This window comes from Magallana gigas, chromosome 4 (assembly GCF_963853765.1).
Source record: "Magallana gigas chromosome 4, xbMagGiga1.1, whole genome shotgun sequence".
Classification (NCBI taxonomy): Eukaryota; Metazoa; Mollusca; class Bivalvia; order Ostreida; family Ostreidae; genus Magallana; species Magallana gigas.
In genome coordinates, this window is record NC_088856.1 from 29,240,225 (window position 1) to 29,261,412 (window position 21,188).

Sequence of the window (21,188 nt, forward strand, 5' to 3'; positions counted from 1 at the left end):
GGGGTTGTATGCCCAGATTTGTCAGATAATGGCTATTTTTTATTTGACAAAGGCGGAAATGGTGAACTTTATAGTATTATTAAAACATTCACACATATTTAATAATAGATAAATATATAACATCACATATTAAGGGTCACTAACATAAAATACATAGTTACTGTCTTGAAATACATGAATAAAGCTAGGCGGGGTAAGAAAATGCGACAGAGTGCCAGGCTTGCTGCTCCCTCTTCGCGTTTTCGACCCGAACCCAAATAGATTATACTTCAAGGCATTTATGTTTATTCTACAACATAATATTAACTTTACACCTCAAACGAGGTATATTCGAAAATTGTCGCTGAATATCTGCAGTTGGCACATAACGCCATTGCGTTACCCAAACAAAATGACGATGTCACAATGCAAAAGAAACGCTGCGTGAAAGCATGCGTACTCGAACTGTACTCAGCCTCGTTAAATAAAATATTTTCGTGTTTAAATAATTACGCAAAATGAAAAAAAAATAAAGAAATGAAAGCAAACGGTTCAACTGAGAAACTGAAACTGTTCCCAGGTAAATCTACGTTCAACAGGGTGAAATTCCCTGATAAGTCTGCTTTTTCGTCTGTATATACATATTAAATACCCTTTGAGGACCCGGTTCTACATTTTGGTTCCCAGCCTAGTTTGTGGCAGATGTTTTTGTAACTGGAATAGTTACTGAGGAAGCTGCTTGGTTTCTGCTGTTCGGCATCTGAGAAGCTGGTCAGAAGCACACACAATAACGCCACAAAGGGAAGCATTGTCTTGAAATCCATTGAGGGTCCAACTTCATATGAAATGTAATGTACAGATGTACAGTTGCATCAAAATGAAACCTAGTTAAGGATTATGTATACTCAAAACTTGATGTTTCAAAAACACAAAATAGCAATATTGTAAACAAATATCGATTATACAGATAAATTTGATATAAGGGAAAATAGCCATGATATCTTCATTGACACAATTTCATTTTTTACTCATAAAGTTCACAGGAACGAAATAAAATGTCTTTAAAGGAGATTTATTTAATAATGGAAAATGTTTACATCTTTTCTCCATTCGGAACTACTCGGAATACTTCGCACATTTTATAAACTTTGTCAGCTGGGCAATTTTATGGCTAATGCAATGCAAATTCTCCGTAGACTTTCCATTTTCGAAATGTCCCGCGAAAAGAGATGGAAGCACTTATTGAAAAAGAGGATATTCGGACCAAATTTTGCATTTCCTTTTTTCATAAAAAATTTTTTTTGCAACAATCTAATCGTAAAAATTATGTTTCAATGTGTTTTTGCGTATCGTTTTACATATTATATTATGGTTTTATTGTCTCGTGTATAGTTTCAAACTACTGGCTGAAATCAAATCATAATTTTGAAAACACCTTGTATTAATTCAATAACAAAATAACACATATATAGGCAATAAAAGTTATCTTAGACATTCAATGGTTTCAAGCTCCTATAAGTAAGTTTTTTGTTTTGTTTTGTTTTTTGTTTTTTTGTTTTGTTTTTTTTGTTATACTCACTCAAAGAAATAAGAAAAATTCGGAATAAAATAAATTCAAACTTTGATGTTAGAATTTTTTTTAATCATATAATAATTAAAATTATTCATATTTTACTAATTTCCACCCTCCAAATCGTTTTATTATTTGTAATTATTTCAAATAAAGAAAACCTTGGTTAGGGTCCCGTGGACAATTTTTGACGGATTTTCGATAAACATTCAGAGGTCACAAGTCACAAGGTCATTAACCTAGTTTTTTTTGAAAATGAAAAATAGTTCAACTATAGTGGTGTAACAATTTACAATAAGTAGTCTTGTTAGAGGAATAGAGGAATTTTTGCGCCTCTGAGTAAACGTAATCCTTAAATTAAATTTTCTTGAAATTAAACTAAACAAAAATCTTACATGTAAACTTCACCTGCTGCTGCTAAACACTTAGGTATCCAAGAAATGTTTGTTTATATATCATTATAAATGCACGATACATAACGCAATCAGCCTCCACAATACATTAAAACGAAACATAAGAACATTGCGTGATAACATACATTATATTAAGTACAAACACGATAACTACAATGAAAACAAAACCCTGAAAGTAGTTATATTAGCTAAAAAAGTATTCTTATTTATGCTGATTTCAAAGTGAATTTATTATTTTACCTTTATCCATTTATATCCGATACATTGAGGCCTTGTATACGAAGATTTGTCAGTTGATTCATAGAAATTACATATGATGCTTTACATTTCGTTTCAAAGCATTGTCAAATCTGGGGAAATATGAGAATTTTTACAAGATTTACAAATTTTTAAAATAGTTAATCTTTCAATCTGTTGTGTTTATGTAAGCATTGTAACCCCTAGGCCTCTTGTGGTTTGTTTTCAAGGTCATTGTCTAGCTGAATAAATACATATATTATATTAAATCATAATATTAACTTTATTGTATTACGAGATGTTAATTGAATAAAAGGATGACCCAGTCACGCCATTGTAATTATCTCTCTTTCTCAATTGAAATTACGGTTAATGCACACAAACAAATTAGTTCGCGCTTCATTAGTGTTATAAGAGTAATTAATACACCATTTGTTGTAAACTACAAAAAAATGAAATAAGTAAAGTTGAATAGAATATTTGAAGCTACAGTCCATCTATTAGCTCTGCTTATTTTTATGAATACTGGAGTGCATCAATATTTTTTTCCATGATGTTTTATACTCTTAAACATTTATGTAATTTAAGAATAAAGAATTGTCACATCAATGTTTATTTGCCATAAATCAATGTATTTATGACATTAACAAGTCTTGATAGGGTCATAATTAACAGAATGGCTTTAGTAAATAAACATGATTATGATGGTTTTGATGTAGTTTACACACATAATAAATAGAAATTTAAAAATTACTGAATTAAAAATAAGAAGAAAATACAACAGGCTTTTCTTTTAATTTAGTATATTTGACTTTTTAAAGGATTACATACATGTGCAACTAGAGATATATATGTTATCAAGATATCTTTTTATCATCTTCGTGTACAATATCAATGTATCGAAATAAATGAAGATAAAAATACTAACTGTGCTTAAATATTAGACACTCTAATAGTACAACATGTGCTTTTTAAGAACCTCAGCCTTCATAACCCTTTAGGTAACAAAACGAGACATTTAAGACACAATTTCCTACAATATTTGTTAACTCCAGCTAAATAACAATATGCTAAACCCCAAAATTCGAATAAGTGATCAATAAGTTTATTTCTGAGTGATTTTTTTCTTGTACGTCTGTGTGTAGTAGGGGTCGTTCTTTTTTTCGTCTCCGAAGATGAAATGCTTTTCTATATCAGGAGAGTACTTCAGGGCGGGCGCTGGCTTCTCGTACACTGCCGCTACCTCTCTCAGAAAGTATGGTGCATTACCGCAACAAAGGCCGACGTACTGAACACCAATGCTTTTGCTCTCTTCAGCAAACTTCCGAATTTCCTCTCGTGTACAGTAACAGGAAGACAAGTCTAGAGGAAACGCCATTTTTTCTAGACATGGAAAGAAGAAAAAAAAAGTTTTATGAAAGAGTAAAGACTCATTATTGAGATAGCAGGTAATTTTCTATTATTTCAGAGAGAATTATGTCATCACAACAAGACAGGAAGTGACATCATCTAAATTGATAAACTGACCTGTGCCTGGTACAGTCAGTGAGAAGAAAGTCACTTGGTTCACGTTTGTTCTGTAATGCACTGGTAAAGGCCGCAATAGGTCCCTTTTAGAAAAAAGAAATTGTTTAAAAGATATTTGTTTTATTTGTTTTGATGATCATTTCTTGCTGGAAACGGGTGGTGGATTTTTTTTTTCAAATCTAGAAAATTTGTCACTTTTTAGGAAACTTGAACTTGTGTGTAATTTTTATAAGTATGTGGTTATCGTAAAACTCACAAACGTTAATCCTGAGCTAAATACTACGACTTTATATATTTAATATTTATAATGATGTGCACAGGGTACTGAAAAGGGCTCATACAGTATATATTTTTCACCTTGCAGGCTTTGCGGATAATCTTCAGGGGTTCAACCATTGTTCCAGGACCTCGTCCACAATTCAAACCCACGACATCCGCCCCAGCTTCTTCTAAACGTCTGCAAGCTTCATCAACAGGTATCCCATCATGCATATTTAGCGACATAGTAACTACTGATGGTAAGCCTGGAATATTCATGTAAAAACGTTTTAAAAATATTTGTGTTAGCTTCATGTTTTGTCTTGAATCTTTGAAGCAAAAAGTAACTCAACACCAGAGTCGAAACCAAATTTTGAGAGTAATTTTTCTTTATATTTCTTTGGCGGGAAAGAATGAATGAGAGAAAGAAAGAGAGAATAATTTTGAATTCGATCAAAGCAAATCAATTGGAATCTTGAAGAGGATGGGTTACAAATTACTCATCAGTCCTTCCTTAAATTTAGAACACTTAATTTTTTAAGAATTAATAGACCTATTAAAGAACATTCCGTTTACATGTATATTTTATCTGTCTAATTTCAATTCTTTTCTTTATACAAAGTTCTTAATCGTCTTCTTCATGAGATCAACACAGTAATTAAAGAATTGATCAATGACCATACAGCCCCTTAAATACCGTTGAAAAAAGGTTTGATTATTCGTTCATTACCATTTCCATACTGTTTGATGCACTCCTGGGCCAGCATTGCCTCTCCGAATTCTCCAAACGTCTCCACCACGATGAAGTCAGCTCGTCCTTCCACTGCCCACTCTATTTGTTCCTTCAAAACAATATATTTTCGTGGATTAAGTGAAGTGTAAGAGTTTCAAAATTACATAAACTCGTTGTTACTAAACAGCTAATTAACAGGCTAGGCTACTTTCTATAAAATAGTTTTGTAAATTCAATAGGACTCCTGCTTTTCCCTTCTTCATAAATGAATCTTCATTCGCGGAATAAGAATTGAGGTCATTTTTATAAAAAAGGTCATCTGAGATAAACTCATCACAAATCAAGAATTATGTTTGGACACATATATCAACTTTGAGTATTGTATTGTAGTTTTAATCTTTTGGCCATAACCATTAGAAGAAGCAGAATTTGAATTTTTCCTTCTTCTTTTTTTTAATTTACTTGTCAAGATTTTTTGGATGAGTCTACCCGCCGCCCCCCCCCCCCCCCCTTTACAAAATTGATGCTACGTGCCTGAGTTTCGACTGTTTTGAATAAATTGCCAATACAATATATATATATATATATATATATATATATATATATATATATATATATATATATATATATATATATATATATATATATATACATATATATATATATATATATATATATATATATGTTTTCAAGAAATATATTTGTCATGTTCCTGTACAATATTAATCCATCGAAATAGATGGGGATCTTCATTCAAGGAAACGAATAACTCTGCTTAAATATATTAGGCATTCAAATTATACAAAGGGAGCTCTTTAAAAAAACCTCAACCTTCCTAAGCTTTAACGTGACAAAACAACATATTTAAGACACAAGTTTGTACGATATATATTAACTCCAGCAACATATTGATACATGAAACCTCATAATTCAAATAAAGGATCAATAAGTTTTTTTCTGCGTGATTTTTTTCTTGTATGTTCTTTTTTGTCTCCGAAGACAAATTGCTTTTCAGGAAAGAAATTCAGGGCGGGCGCTAGCTTTTAATATACTGTTGCCATCTCTCTCAGGAAATGAGGAGCATTACCGCAACAAAGGCCGACGTACTGAACACCAATGCTTTTTTTTTCAGCAAACTTCCGAATTTCCTCTCGTGTACAATAACAGGAGGACAAGTGTAGAGGAAACACCATTTTTTCACACGGAGAGAAAAAAAACTTAGGGAAGAAAAAACTACTTTTGAAATAGCAGGTTATCTTTTATTTTTTCGGAAAAAATTATGTCATGCGTTTGTTTCTTCAGCAAACTTCCAAATTTACTCTCCCGTACAGTAACAGGAAGACAAATCTTGGAAATATTTTTTTAGACACGAAAGAAAAGAAATAAAACCTCTTGTAATAAAAGGTTATTTAAAATATTATAGATAAAATGATGACATCACTGACGTCATCTAAATTGATAAACTAACCTGTGCCTTGATCCGTGAGTGAGAAGACACTTGGTTCTCGTTTGTTCTGTAAGGCACTTATAAACCCTCAATAGACCATTTTAAAAGATGTTTGCATTGATCTCGTTTTGTTTTCGCTGTTCATTTATAGAAATGTGTGGGTTTTTCTTTCACTAAAATGCCGGTCAATAATGGAGACTATTCATGTGGAGATTGCAAGTGGGTAACCGTTAAACTTATAAAGTTGTTCCACGGCAAAAAACTACGATTATGGTTATTATGATAATCATTGTAATCAAAATGTACTAAAAAGGAAAAAAAAGAACATAAATGTTTTACCTTGCAAGCTTTGTATATAATCTTCATGTGTTTGACCATTGTTCAAGCATCTCGTTCACATTTTAAACTTACGACATCCGCCCCGGCCTGGCCTTTTCTAAACGTCTGCAAGTTTCATCAACATGTATTCCATCATACATATTAAGCGTCATAGTAAGTGACGTAGTAACTACTGAGCCGAAATATTTATGTTAGAAGTAATATGAATAAACAAAAAAATATGTATTGTTTCTTTTTTTAATCACCGACTACTGCCATTTTAGTTGTCGCTATCTATTGATATGTTCATCGCTGCAAACCCCTATATAAGGCCAACAAGATTATTTATGTTTCACTTCATTCAGTTATTTCATTCACCTAATTCATAGAGAGAGAGAGAGAGAGAGAGAGAGAGAGAGAGAGAGAGAGAGAGAGAGAGTGCTAGATGGTTCATACACCGACATATCAGATATACCTTAAACTTTAGATATTTTTAAATTAGGCGCAATAATACTGGTAAAAGAAAAATCCATATATAGTTCAATTGGGAAGCTGAGAAAATAAAAAAATTAAAAAAAGTTCATTTTTTATATTGAAAAAAGCTATGATAGTCCAGCCCTCTTTAATTATGACCAACTTATCTTTAGTTATCCGTTCATTACCATACTGTTGAATGCATTCCAAAGCTAGCATTGTCTCTCCGAATTCTTCCACTACATTGTATCTCCGCCACAAAAAAGTCAGCACAGCCTTCCACTGTCAACTCTGTTTTTTTCCTACATAAATTAGAGGTAATGTGATCAAGCTCACAAATAATAACCCACGCTAAGGAAATAAGGTAACTCAAGTATTTCTCTATTAAAAGTTATGGATGCAATTTTTTTTTCTCTAATAGTGACATTGAACTTGTACAAATGATCAAAGCTTGATAAGCACATACTTATAGGACTCAAACAATCTTTATGTCAAATTTTAGCTTTTAATCAGTGTTTTAATACAGGCAATTCAAGCATATCTTTTTCAATATACATCATAGCATAGCATATCATCCAATTTGTCATAGGATACCATAGCATATCATACAACATAATTCAATTGGTTTTTTTTTATTATTTTGTTTTTTAAAAATAACTGTTTTAATTGCCTTTTAGTGCTTAACTTTGGGTTTTTACTATTTTATTTCGAATTGTTTGGAACTTTTCTGTATGTGAGGGATTTTTGTTCTAAGCGTATACAATGTCATTGCATACCATATAATAAATGTTTTCATTTTTATGTCCCATAGCATAACATACAAATCTCATAGCATTTCATCAAAATCTTATGCATATCATTCAAATTGCATACTATGGCATGGCATAAATTTGATAAAGGTATGCATGATATGACTGTAAGAAATGGTATAGACAGGGATAATGCTTTATTCATCCATGACCTTGATCTTGTCTATTTGATCCCTGGTTCATGACACATCCTTAGGCGATCTTGATATTGAGTCGGAACATCCAATATTTATCTATAAAACGATATAAATCAGATAAACATTTTGAGACTTTTTCTTCCAATTACCTTGAACTTGCCTAAATTATCGTGTGACAAAAGCATGACACACCCTCTGGCCAAAGGCAACTTTTGTGGGAAGTAAAAACTGCTATTATTCCTAATATTTCCAATGTATTCAAAGAAATGAACCGAGTACAATGTTGCACTTTTCCTTTCAGTGACATTGAACTTGCCAAAATGACCTTCTGTCAAAATCATAACACAACATCAGATCATATACAACCTTTTTGTGAAGTAAAAACTTTTATTCAATATTCAATGTTTCTCAATAAAAAGACACACATGTCTGGACCTGATACGAATTTTTGTACCATTCCTTCCAGTGACATTGAACTTACCAAAACGACATTAGTTCAAAATGATGACACAGCCTTAGGTTACAAGCAATATCTGTTGGAATTAAGAACTTCCAATGCTACTCCAAAAGAAAAATATTGACCGGACACGTTTGCACAGACAGACGGACATATGAACGGACGGACAGACGGACATAGTGATTCCTATATACTTCCAAAACATTGTTTGCGGGGGGGGGGGTATAATAATAAACCCAGCGAAGCGAGTTTTGAGAACCAGTGCACGCGGGAAAAAGAAGAGTTAACCTACAGATTCATTCAGATTTTTTTTCTAATGGTACTATGACAAACAAGTGCTGGCATTTAACTCGTAATTTACGGTACCTTGAGGTTTGAGGACACCTTTGAGTACAGCGCAATCTTTGGTCAGACCAAGTCCTTCCATTTCTTGTATCGAGTCGAGATACGTAAACAACTGAAAATAGATTTTTAACAGTTTGACGTCACAATGATTTCGCGCTATATATCCCGCGATAAATTTTTTGGTGGATCAACAGCTCAAATACGTGCACTAGCTATTTCAGTTTAAACTGCAATACCTGCCTGAGATGATTTGTTTTTGGGAGTTGATTTTAATCAACTCTCCTATGCAGTTACTCAGACAAACCGAAAGTGAAAACAGTGTTTGGACCTCAGCACAATTCATTGCTGCTGACAAGACTTAGTTCTTGAAAATAATTGATAAATTCGATTTAATGTATGCTAAAGCATTGTGTTTCAAGGAAACTTATTTATAAATACCTTGAAAATAGTCAGACTTTAAATGGTACGAACAATTCAAATATTTTTTGTAGTCGTATGTATTCCTACGCTAGAGTTCAATATAGTCTCGTTCAACTCGATGCTCGGCTGTCTCTGTAAATCCTTATTGGAGATTTACGGTGTCAGCCTAGCGTTTGGTTGAACGAGACGAGTTCAATATTGCTTGGATCCAAACAATTTTTGAGAAATTTTTCTATATACTGATACATAGTTTGATTGAATAAATTTTATATTTAAATATTATTTAACATGACTCACATGGGGGTTTCTCGACATTCTTGTCGAAAAAGTCCAAAAATTCATATTATAAAAATGTGCGCAATTCAAAATAGAAACTACATGTACTTGTCATGCAAAATAACATATTGATTTTAAAATAAATAAACATCGACAAAATCAACTCCCGTCAGTTCTTCAGTACTTTGATTATTTCTATATTTTTTATTTTTTGGTTTTGATAGAGATATCATATATGTTTATAAAAGCAAGAGCCATACTTTACTATCATACAATCCAATTTGAAGCTAACTATGCATTAAGTAGGAAGAAAATTTAAAAAAAAAATTATATCTAAATTAAAAAGAATAAAGAGAAAAACAGTTAAAAAATATATGTAGATACTTATTGAATAGAAAAATGGGATATTACACACCTACAAACAGGGACCTAGGGCACGGATACAAACTACGTGCATGTAATTATATCGCAAAAAACCAAAAAAAATTCAAAATTATGAACAAGGAAAAAAGCAAGATAACAATAGGGTACAAAACAAAAATAATACTGTATTTACATGTATCGTTAACAATTTTGATCAAATTAGAACCAGATTACATTTTACAGGCATATTAATTCATTTCAAGAAAAAAAGGTTATGGGGAAGCAAGTCTATGTATTTTGTACGAATATTTTGAAACTCAGAAGCATTATTTTATTCTCTCTCTCTCTCTCTCTCTCTCTCTCTCTCTCTCTCTCTCTCTCTCTCTCTGTGCACACGATAACGTAAAAACACGCATCCCACAATCGACGCAGGCATTCTCATAGACGAAAAGTATATAACCCTTTAAAACTAATTCTTTATTGTTGAATAGTTATATATAATTTGCTTGGAAATGATGTGTCTCCCATATGCACTTTGCAAGCATTATTAAAAATCAAATTATTTTATGTTAGTTGATAACAGTCAAAATATCACCAAGTTGACAATGATGCAAAGAATGTGTAAAAGTTTCTTGTCGCGCGCTCGTCTCAACGGTAGCACCGTAAAACATATATTTAACAAATGCTTATATACTCAGGTATAATATGACTTGCTAAAAAAAAAAAAATTAGGGGAAGTTGATTGTTAAAGGTCACAAAATATTTTTGAAATTTTCGTGAATGGTGTTTTCTGTTTTCGCTTAAATGATGAAGCCATATTTCATAAAACAAAATTCGGAGTGAATATATTTGAAGGACTATTTTTTGAAAGATCTAAAGAGGGACTAGTCGGTATTATTCCAGCACCATTTGTATAAATTATTATCTACAGTTATTTTCTTAATTACCATTTGTAATTAGCAATGTCTATAAAGTTCCTCTAACAATGTAGGAATAAATACATTTGTATTGATAGGAATGTTAAGTTTATGAACTCTTAACCAACTATTGTAATTTTATTGTTAATTGATTATGCAGTAATCAAAAGTACCAACCATTTTCATATCATGTATTAGAACAGGTTAAGAAATTTTTCCCCTTAAATTGTTAATTTTGTTAATAAATACATACTGTAGTAGTAAAATACTGATAACGTTTCCCATGCTCTTTGAGATTCATCATAACTAGAAGTATTGTGGAATGTCTTATCGTCATTGTTTCATTTTCCTCTTGTCACTTTCTTTTTATGATGTAAACCTTAAGTTACATAGGTACAAAATTATCGAAATAGTTACACATGCATTGCGTTTGGGAAACATAAATCCGTCCCTTCTTCTTCTTGGAAACCATGAAACGATTGCGGTTAGAATTGTATCAAACAGTTTTGTTGGATATAAACATATATAGTACAAAATACTGACTAGGTTGACAACAACTTTATTGTTCCATTATTTTTAACAACCAGATAGTTTGTATCCCGACAGAAATGTGTACTGTTCAACTATAAGCTGAGCAGTATAAAGGAACGTCTGGACCCAAAACTGATTTCCTTTCTTCAGTTTGAAGACGAGATGTCCTGATGTATTTTTCCAACTGGTTGCCTGGCCGTAATTTGATATCTTGGCTATCAACTTGCCATCCACATATCCACCAAGAAGTGCATTTGAACCTTTGTTTGTAGCATATGTCCAAGAAAACGAGTAGACGCCATCTGACGGGGCTGTAAATTTACCCGTGGTTGAGTTATATCCACTTCCTTCGTTTACCAGAACTTTTCCGAACTTAATAATAGTATTTGGAGATACGCTAGTAAGTCCTGTTGACAGAAATGCATGGAAAGCAATTGTTTTCCCTTTGCAGTCTGTAAAAAGAATGTAAAGCAAATATATATATATATATATATATATATAAATATATATATATATATATATATATATATATATATATATATATATATATATATATATATATATATATATATATATATATAACTAGTTAAATCTCGAACCATTTAAGTCTGTGTTTAGTGGGGTGAAATTCTCAACTAAGTCTGCTTTTTCGTTTATATGTACATATATATATATATAACCTTTTGTACACTCGGTTCTACATTTTGGTTCCCATCCTATTTTGTGGCAGATGTTTTTGTACCTGGAATAGTTTTTGAGGAAGCTGCTTGGTTTCTGCTGTTCGGCATCTGAGGAGCTGATCAGAAGCACACACAAAAACGCCACAAAGGGAAGCATTGTCTTAAAATCTATTGAGGGTCCAACTTAATATGAAATGAAATGTACATCTGAGCAGTTATAGAAAAATGAAACACAGTTAAACTTACAGTTTTAGTTTCCCGAAATTGAACAAAACAAAAAATTAAGTCAATATGTACATACATTACCTTCTGCGCAAACACACAAATGTTATTAAAAATGTGTTCGTATATATATTATTATGAATAAATGATACAAAACGCAAAAAGCATCAACAAAACATTAAAACGAAATTTAAGAACATTGCGTGATAACATATCAAGCACAAACATGCGAAGTTTAATTCTAAATAAAAAAAGCAAGCATATTTGATGAACTTTAGTTTTCTTTAAATCATGATTTTATATTTACAATGACATTACCCATCTATGAACCTTTCATTGTTCCTGCATTAAATTGGAGTTGTTTTAATTTATTTCATATCAAGGCATAATTACTACATTAAAATTTCCCAAAAATATATATTTCAGAGGAACTGTAATTTATGCAGTGTGAATACCAACTGATTATTAGTTGAAATTGAGGTCTATTGCTAATGAAAAGAAGTGAGTGTTGCAGTTGAGAAAAAAAAATCACAGTTGAGAGAAGCATTTTTCCAGATGGATATTTTCTTGATTTATGTGTTGACAGGAATCTACCTGCTGTTTGTGAGTAAGTTCTACAATGTACGAAAATCAAAAAACCTTAGAGTGTGTTCAAACTAAAATGTTTTCTGCTTATGGTGAAAAAGTACACAGGGGAAAGATACAGCTAGAATGCAGACACGAGGAAACAAGCATAAAAATATTCTTGAATGCGACAAACTTTAATACAAAATTATTTGCAAGCTATTCTTATGCCAAATAGTGATTACAAAAATTTCATTTGTTAATTAGGGCATACTATAACTTCATGATTATGTTTATCAAAACGTAGGCCAGAGTAACCTCTTTTTCGAATTCTTCCATAATTATTAATTTCTTCCATCTTTATGTTCGATACGCTGATGCCTTGTAATAATAATAAGATATTTGTTTTTATGCATCTTTAAAAATTAATATATCAACATCTACGTTTTTTTAAAAATTCGATTTTTTTCATGGATTGACAAATCTTAGAAGTTTTGAGAAGTTTTCAAGATTAACATTTTTTAAGAAGAGTTTTATATTAATATGTTTCAGAGGAAAAATAGTGTTTAAGCGAGTTTTTGTTAATCCATCGGCCTCTTCGTTTGTTATTCATTATCATTGTCTACCTGAATGAATATGTATTTTGAATTATAGCATTTAATTTATTGTTTTATGACCAAGATATCCTACTTGAGGACGAAGAATGAAACAGAAACATATAGTACCCAAAGAAATTGTCTATTTTTTAAATTCAAAATACGGTCAATGCGAACAAAAATATAACTTCGCGGTTCTTTGCACGCTAGTGTAAGAGTTTATTAATATAATATTATATGTTGTAAAGAGAAGAAATCTAATCATGAATGGACTTTTCTATTAAAGTTAATTAAGTCCTAATTAAGTCCTAATTGTATACTTATAGTTAATAATTTTATACTCATGTAATATGCTGGCAGGCAAAGGAATTTTTATGACTCTCTCTGTCTCTGTGTCTCTCTCTCTCTCTGTCTCTGTCTCTCTGTCTCTGTCTGTCTGTCTGTCTGTCTGTCTGTCTGTCTGTCTGTCTGTCTCTCTCTCTCTCTCTCTCTCTCTCTCTCTCTCTCTCTCTCTCTCTCTCTGTGTACCAATACAATACAAAGCTGTTAATGCAATCAACATGCATATTTATTTTTTATGGATACTACAGCAGAAATCCGTTTCTGTCCAAACTGTTTTATAATCATGCTTCTTGCCTCCTAATTTATTTTATTATAAGAAAGTCACCAATGAATATTTGCAATAAATCGATGAAATGTTTATATGACAAGTCCTGATAGGGTCACCATATACTACATAGTTTTTAAAACATAAACAGTTTTATAATGGTTTTAATGAAGTTCACATACAAAATAGTTACGGATTGATATAGTACCGAATTGAAAGGAAAAACAACAGAAAATACAACTTACTCTATTTTACTACTAAAAGGATAACATACATGTGCAAATAGAAATATATATGTATATATCTATTTTCAAGAAATATATTTGCCCTGTTCCTGTACAATATTAATCTATCGAAACAGATGAAGATCTTCATTTCAAGGAAACGAATAACTCTGCTTAAATACTAGGCATTCTAATAATACAAAGAGAGCTCTTTAAAAAAAACCCTCAACCTTCCTAAGTTTTAACGTGACAAAACGACATATTTAAGACACAAATTTGTACGATATATATTAACTCCAGCAACATAATAATAAACGAAACCTCATAATTCAAGTAAAGGATCAATAAGTTTTTTTCTGTATGATTTTTTCTTGTATGTCTGTGTGTAGTTGGGGTCGTTCTTTTTTCGTCTCCGAAGACAAATTGCTTTTCAGGAAAGTAATTCAGGGCGGGTGCCGGCTTTTAGTATACTGTCGAAATCTCTCTCAGGAAATGAGGAGCATTACCGCAACAAAGGCCGACGTACTGAACACCAATGCTTTTGCTCTGCTCTCCTCATCAAACTTCCGCATTTCCTTTCGTGTACAATAACAGGAGAACAAGTGTAGAGGAAACGCCATTTTTTTACACGGAGAGAAAAAAAGAAGTTTTTATTAAAGAACCACTTTGATATAGCAGGTTATCTTTTATTATTCCGAAAAAAATTATGTCATGCGTTTGATTCTTCAGCAAACGTCCAAATTTGCTCTCCTGTACAGTAACAGGAAGACAAATTTTGGAAATATTTTTTTCTATACACGAAAGAAAAGAAATAAAACCTTTTGTAAATAAAAGGTTATTTAAAATATTATAGATAAAATGATGACATCAATGACATCATCTAAATTGATACACTAACCTGTGCCTGGATCCGTGAGTGAGAAGAAGGACACTTGGTTCTCGTTTGTTCTGTAAGGCACTTATAAACCCTTAATAGACCATTTTAAAAGATGTTTGCATTGATCTCGTTTTGTTTTCGCTGTTCATTTATAGAAATGTGTGGGTTTTTCTTTCACTAAAATGCCGGTCAGTAATTGAGACTATTCATGTGAAGATTGCAAGTGGGTAACCGTTAAACTTATAAAGTTGTTCCACGGCAAAAAACTACGATTATGGTTATTATGATTGTAATCAAAATGTACTAAAAAGGAAAAAAAGAACATAAACGTTTTACCTTGCAAGCTTTGTAGATAATCTTCAGGTGTTTGACCATTGTTCAAGCATATCGTTCACAATTTAAACCTACGACATCCGCCCCGGCCTGGCTTTTTCTAAACGTCTGTAAGTTTCATCAATAGGTATTTCATCATGCATATTAAGGGTCATAGTAAATGACATAGTAACTACTGAGCCTAGAATATTCATGTTAGAGCTGATATAAAAAAACAAATAAATATGTATTTTTTTTTTAATCACCGACTACCGCCATTTTAGTTGTCGATATCTATTGTTATGTTCATCGCCGCGTGCACACCCCTATATAAGGCCAACAACATTATTCATGCTTCACTTCATTCAGGTATTTCATTCACCCAATTCATACAGAGAGAGAGAGAGAGAGAGAGAGAGAGAGTCAAAAATAATTTTCGGTCAAACAACTCAAATGAAAATTATAAGGTGCTAGATGGTTCATAAACCGACATATCAGATATACCTTTAACTTTAGATATTTTTTTTATTAGGCGCAATAATACTGGTTAAAGAAAAGTCCATATACAGTTCAATTGTGAAGCTGAGAAAATAAAAAAAAGTTAATTCTGTGTATAAAAAAAATGGTTATGATAGTCCAGCCCTCTTTAATTATGACCAACTTATCTTTAGTTGAAAATTGAATTGAACTTTATTTATTTTACAACGATTGATAAGCAAGTTCTACAACTTATTTTAATATGATATCTTTATTTATCCGTTCATTACCATTTTTTTACTGTTGAATGCATTCCATAACTAGCATTGCCTCTCCAAATTCTTCAACTATCTCCGCCACGAAAAAGTCAGCACGGCCTTCCACTGTCAACTCTTTTTTTCCTACATAAATTAGAGGTACTGTGAGCAATCTCACAAATAATAACCCCCGCTAAGAAAATATGGGTATTCAAGAATTTCGCTGTTAAAAGTTATGGATGCAACTTTTTTTTCTAATAGTGACATTGAACTTGTACAAATGATCGATCAAAGCTTGATAAGGACATACTTATAGGCCTCAAACAATCTTTGTGTCAAATTTTAGCTTTTAATCAGTGTTTTTAATACTGACAATTCAAGCATATTTTTTTCAACATACATCGTAGCATCCCATTTGTCATAGGATACCATAGCATTCATACAACATAATTTCCATTTGTTTTTTTATTCATTTAGTTTTTAAAAAGTAAATGTTTACATTGCCGATTATTGCTAAACGTTTTTTACTATTTTATTTCGAATTGTTTGGAACTTTTCTGTTTGTGAGGCATTTTTGTTCTAAGCTCATAGAATGTCATTGTATACCATATAATAAGGGTTTTCATTTTTATGTCTCATAGCATAACATACAAATCTCATAGCATTGCATTAAAATCTTTTGCATATCATTCAAATCGCATACCATGGCATGACATAAATTTGTTAAAGATATGCATGAGATGACTGTACAAGAAATGGCATAGACAGGAATAACGCTTTATTCAACCATGACCTTGAACTTCTCCAGTTGACCCTTGGTTCATGAAACACCCCCAGGTCATAGGCAATCTTGATGTTGAGTCGGAACTTTCAATATTTATCTATCAAACGATATAAATCAGATAAAAAATTTAAAAATTTTCTTCCAATGACCTTGAACTTGCCTAAATTATCGTGTGACAAAAGTATGAAACACCCTCAGGCAATTTTTGTGTGAAGTAAAAACTGCCAATATTTCCAATGTTTCCAATGTTTTCAAAAGATATGAACCAGGTACTATTTTGCACTTTTCCTTGTGACCTTGAACCTGCCGAAATGACCTTCTGTCAAATTTATTGACAACCTTTGTGTGAAGTAAAAACTTTCATTCAATGTTACTCAATAAAAAAAAATTTCACATGTCTGGACCTGATACGAATTTTGCATCGTAATTACTTCCAGTGACATTAATTGAACTTACCAAAACATAAGTTCAAAATAATGACACAACCTGAGGTTACAAGCAATCTTTGTAGGAATTTTAGAAGAACTTCCAATGCTCCTCAGAAAGAAAAATATGGACCGGACACGTTTTCACAGACAGAGGGACATATGAACGGACGGACGGACGGACAGACGGACACGGTGATTCCTATATGCCCCAAAAACATTGTTTGCATTGGGGGGGGGGGGGGTATATGATAAAGCGAGCGAGGCGAACTTTTAGAACCAGTGGGCGAGGGGAAAAGAAGAGCTTAACCTACAGATTCATTCAGATTGTTTTTCTAATATTTTCTCCCATGGTGCTATGCCAAACAATGGCTTGCATTTAACTCGTAATTTACGGCGCCTTAAGGTGTGAAGACACCTTTTGAGTACTGTGCAATCTTTGTTCAGACTTAATCCCTCGAGATACGTTTACAACTGATAATAGATTTTTAGAAGTTTCGATAGAGATATCATATATATTAATAAAAGCAAGAGCCATACTTTACTCTCATATCAATCCAGAATGAAGCTTATCATGCAGTAAGTCGTGAAAAAAAATAAAGAAAAAAACCATTTAGATCCAAATAAAAAAAGAATAAAGAGAAAAACAGTTTAAAAATATATGTAGATACTGTATAATGTCAAGCTATTGAACAGGAAAACTCGGAAATTATACACCTACAAACAGGGATCGATCGAGGGCATGGATATAAACCATATGTTCGTAATTATATTGCAAAAAAACAAAAAAAAAATTGAAAATTATGAACCAGGAAAAAAAAGGTACAAAAGAAAAATAATACTGTATTTATCGTTTTTGATTTTGAACAAATTAAACCCAGATTACATTTTACAGGCATTTCAATTCATTCCAAGAAAAAAAATGTTATGGGGAAGCAAGTCTATGTATTTTGTACGAATTTTTTTAAACTCAGATGAAATATTCAATTTTCTCTCTCTCTCTCTCTCACTCTCGTTTCTCTCACTATCTTGTCTCTCTGTCTCTGTCTCGGTCTCGGTCTGTCTGTCTGTCTGTCTGTCTGTCTGTCTGTCTCTCTCTCTCTCTCTCTCTCTCTCTCTCTCTCTCTCTCTCTCTCTCTCTCTCTGCACACGATAACGTAAAAAACACCCATCCCACAATCGACGTATGCATTCTCATAAACGAAAAGTATATAACCCTTCAAAACTAATTTATAATAATTATATAATAATTATTATAATCATATATAAATTGCTTTGAAATGACGTGGCTGTCATATGCACTTTGCAGGCATTATTAAAAATTAAATTATTTGATGTCAGTTCATAACTGTCAAAATATCACCAAGTTGACAATGTGCAAAGAATGTGTAAAAGTTTCTTGTCGCGCGCTCGCCACAACGGTAGCACGGTAAAACATATATTTAACAAATGCTTATATACTATGGTATAATATGACTGCCTAAAAAATAAATCTAAAATTTAGGGGAAGTTGATTGTTAACGGTCACAGAATATTTTGAAATTTTCGTGAATGATTTTTTCTGTTTTCACTTAAATGATGTAGCCATATTTCATAAAATAAAATTCGGAGTGAAGATATTTATAAAATTATTTTTTGAAAGATCTAAAGAGGAACTGGTCCGTATTATTCCAGAGCCTTTTGTATAAATTATTATCTACAAGTAGTTTTTTTTTTTTAATTATCATTTGTAACTAGCAATTTCTATAAAGTTCCTCTAACAATGTAGGAATAAATACATTTGTATTGATAGGAATGTTACGTTTATGAACTCTTAAACAACTATTGCAATTTTATCGTTAATTGATCATGCAGTAATCAAAAGTACCAACCATTTTCACATCATGTATTAGAACAGGTTCAGAAATTTTACCCCTTATATTGTTAATTTTGTTCATAAACCTTAAGTTACATAGGTACAAAATTATAAAATTGTTACACATGTATTGCCTTTGGGAAAACATTAAACCGTCCCTTCTTCTTCTTAGAAACCATGAAACGATTGCGGTTAGAATTGTATCAAACAATTTTGTTGGATAAAAAACTTAAAATAGTTCAAATACTAATCAGTTTGACAACAATTTTATTGTTCCAATTTTTCAACAACCAGATAGTTTGTATCCCGACAGAAATGTGAAATCTTCATGTATAAACTGAGCAGTATGAAGGAACGTCTGGACCCAAAACTGATTTCCTTTCTTCAGTTTGATGACGAGATGTCCTGATGTATTTTTCCAACTGTTTGCCTGGCCGTAATTTGATATTTTGGTTATCAACTTGCCATCCACATATCCACCAAGATATGCATTTGAACCTTTGTTTGTACAGTAAGTCCAAGAAAACGAGTAGACGCCATCTAGCGGGGCTGTAAATTTACCCGTGGTTGGGCTATATCCACTTCCTTCGTTTACTAAAACTTGTCCAAACTTAATGATGGTGTTTGTAGGTACATTAGTAAGTCTTGTAGAAAGAATTGCATGGAAGGCAACAATTTTATCACTACAGCCTGTTAAAATAATTTTAAATAAATAAATTTTCAGTGTTTTATAGGTCAACATAAATCAACATGATGCTTATTATGTTGTTAATACTAAAAAAGGGTATGAATTTTTTTTTAAATCGTTTGATAACAAATATTATGGTGTATCAATGATATGTTTTCCTGTAAACAAATAATACAAAAAGAAACAACAAAACAAATTTTTGAGCTTACAACTTTAAAAAAAAACCCCAGGTAGGCTTACAGGGGGCGGATCTTTCCAGTTAATCGTTTGATCGGGTGAAATTACTTGTTAAGCTTGTAGATAGAGAGAAAGATAAATAGATGTGTCTATTTGTTTATGCCTCTGAATAAACATGCTATTCTATCCAACCCTGAAATAGTTCTGTGTTATCTGTCTATGATGAAATTCACCGGCGGCATTAGATTTCCCTTTCGGACTTTTTATTTCTGTAATCCAAGTCGTTGCGTTAAATTTAAAGTCTGATAACTCTGATCTGTTTACCATGAAGAAAATCTTCCTCGTCGACAAATAAATTGTCTTCTGTGAAATAAAAAATCACTACTCGGACGATAGCAAGTTATTTGTCCCCTAGACAGCATTTATTTCCCTTGGATGCGTTAAGTATAAAAGTTGCTGTCTCGGGGAACAAGAAACTTGCTATCGTCCTCATAGCAAGTAAACAGGTATACAACATGTTACCCTTTTCAGCCTCGGTTCTACATTTTGGTTCCCAGCTGATTTTGTGGCAGATGTTTTTGTAACTGGAATAGTTACTGAGGAAACTGCTTGGTTTCTGCATGCTGTTCGGCATCTGAGAAGCTGATCAGAAGCACACACAAAAACGCCACAAAGGGAAGCATTGTCCTAAAATCTATCGATGGTCCAACTTCAAATGAAATTAAATGTACAGCTGTACAGTTGAATCAAAATTTAAAGTTTACAACTTTAGTTTCCCGAAATTGAACTCAACAAAAATTCAGTCTTACATGCATACATTACCTACTGAGGCAAAACAATAATGCTACGTATATATATTAATATTAATAGATATACATTACGCAAAAAGCATCAACAAAACATTAAAAAGAAATATTAGAACATTGCGTGATAACCTATCAAGCAGAATCACGAGAATTCAAATTTAACAAAAAAAAAAAAATATTTGATTTTTAAAAAATTTCTTTTTAACCATGTTTTATATTTACAATGAGAGTACCACGTAATGATCCTGCATTGGAATGGAGTTATATGAAGGCATAATTAAAATCGAAATAAATATATATTTCAGACGTACGGTAACATGTGCGGATACCATCTGATTATTAGTTGAATTAAGGTATATTTCCATTAAAAGAGGTAAGTGATTCATATGAAAAAAATTAATATTTGAGTGAGGCATTTTCCGAAAT

General features: G+C 32.0%; 1 pseudogene; it reads right to left on the reverse strand.

Moving 5' to 3' along the window:
- Positions 1 to 2,974: 2,974 nt before the first annotated feature.
- LOC136275044 (S-methylmethionine--homocysteine S-methyltransferase BHMT2-like) lies at positions 2,975 to 4,832 on the reverse strand (annotated as a pseudogene).
- Positions 4,833 to 21,188: the final 16,356 nt, after the last annotated feature.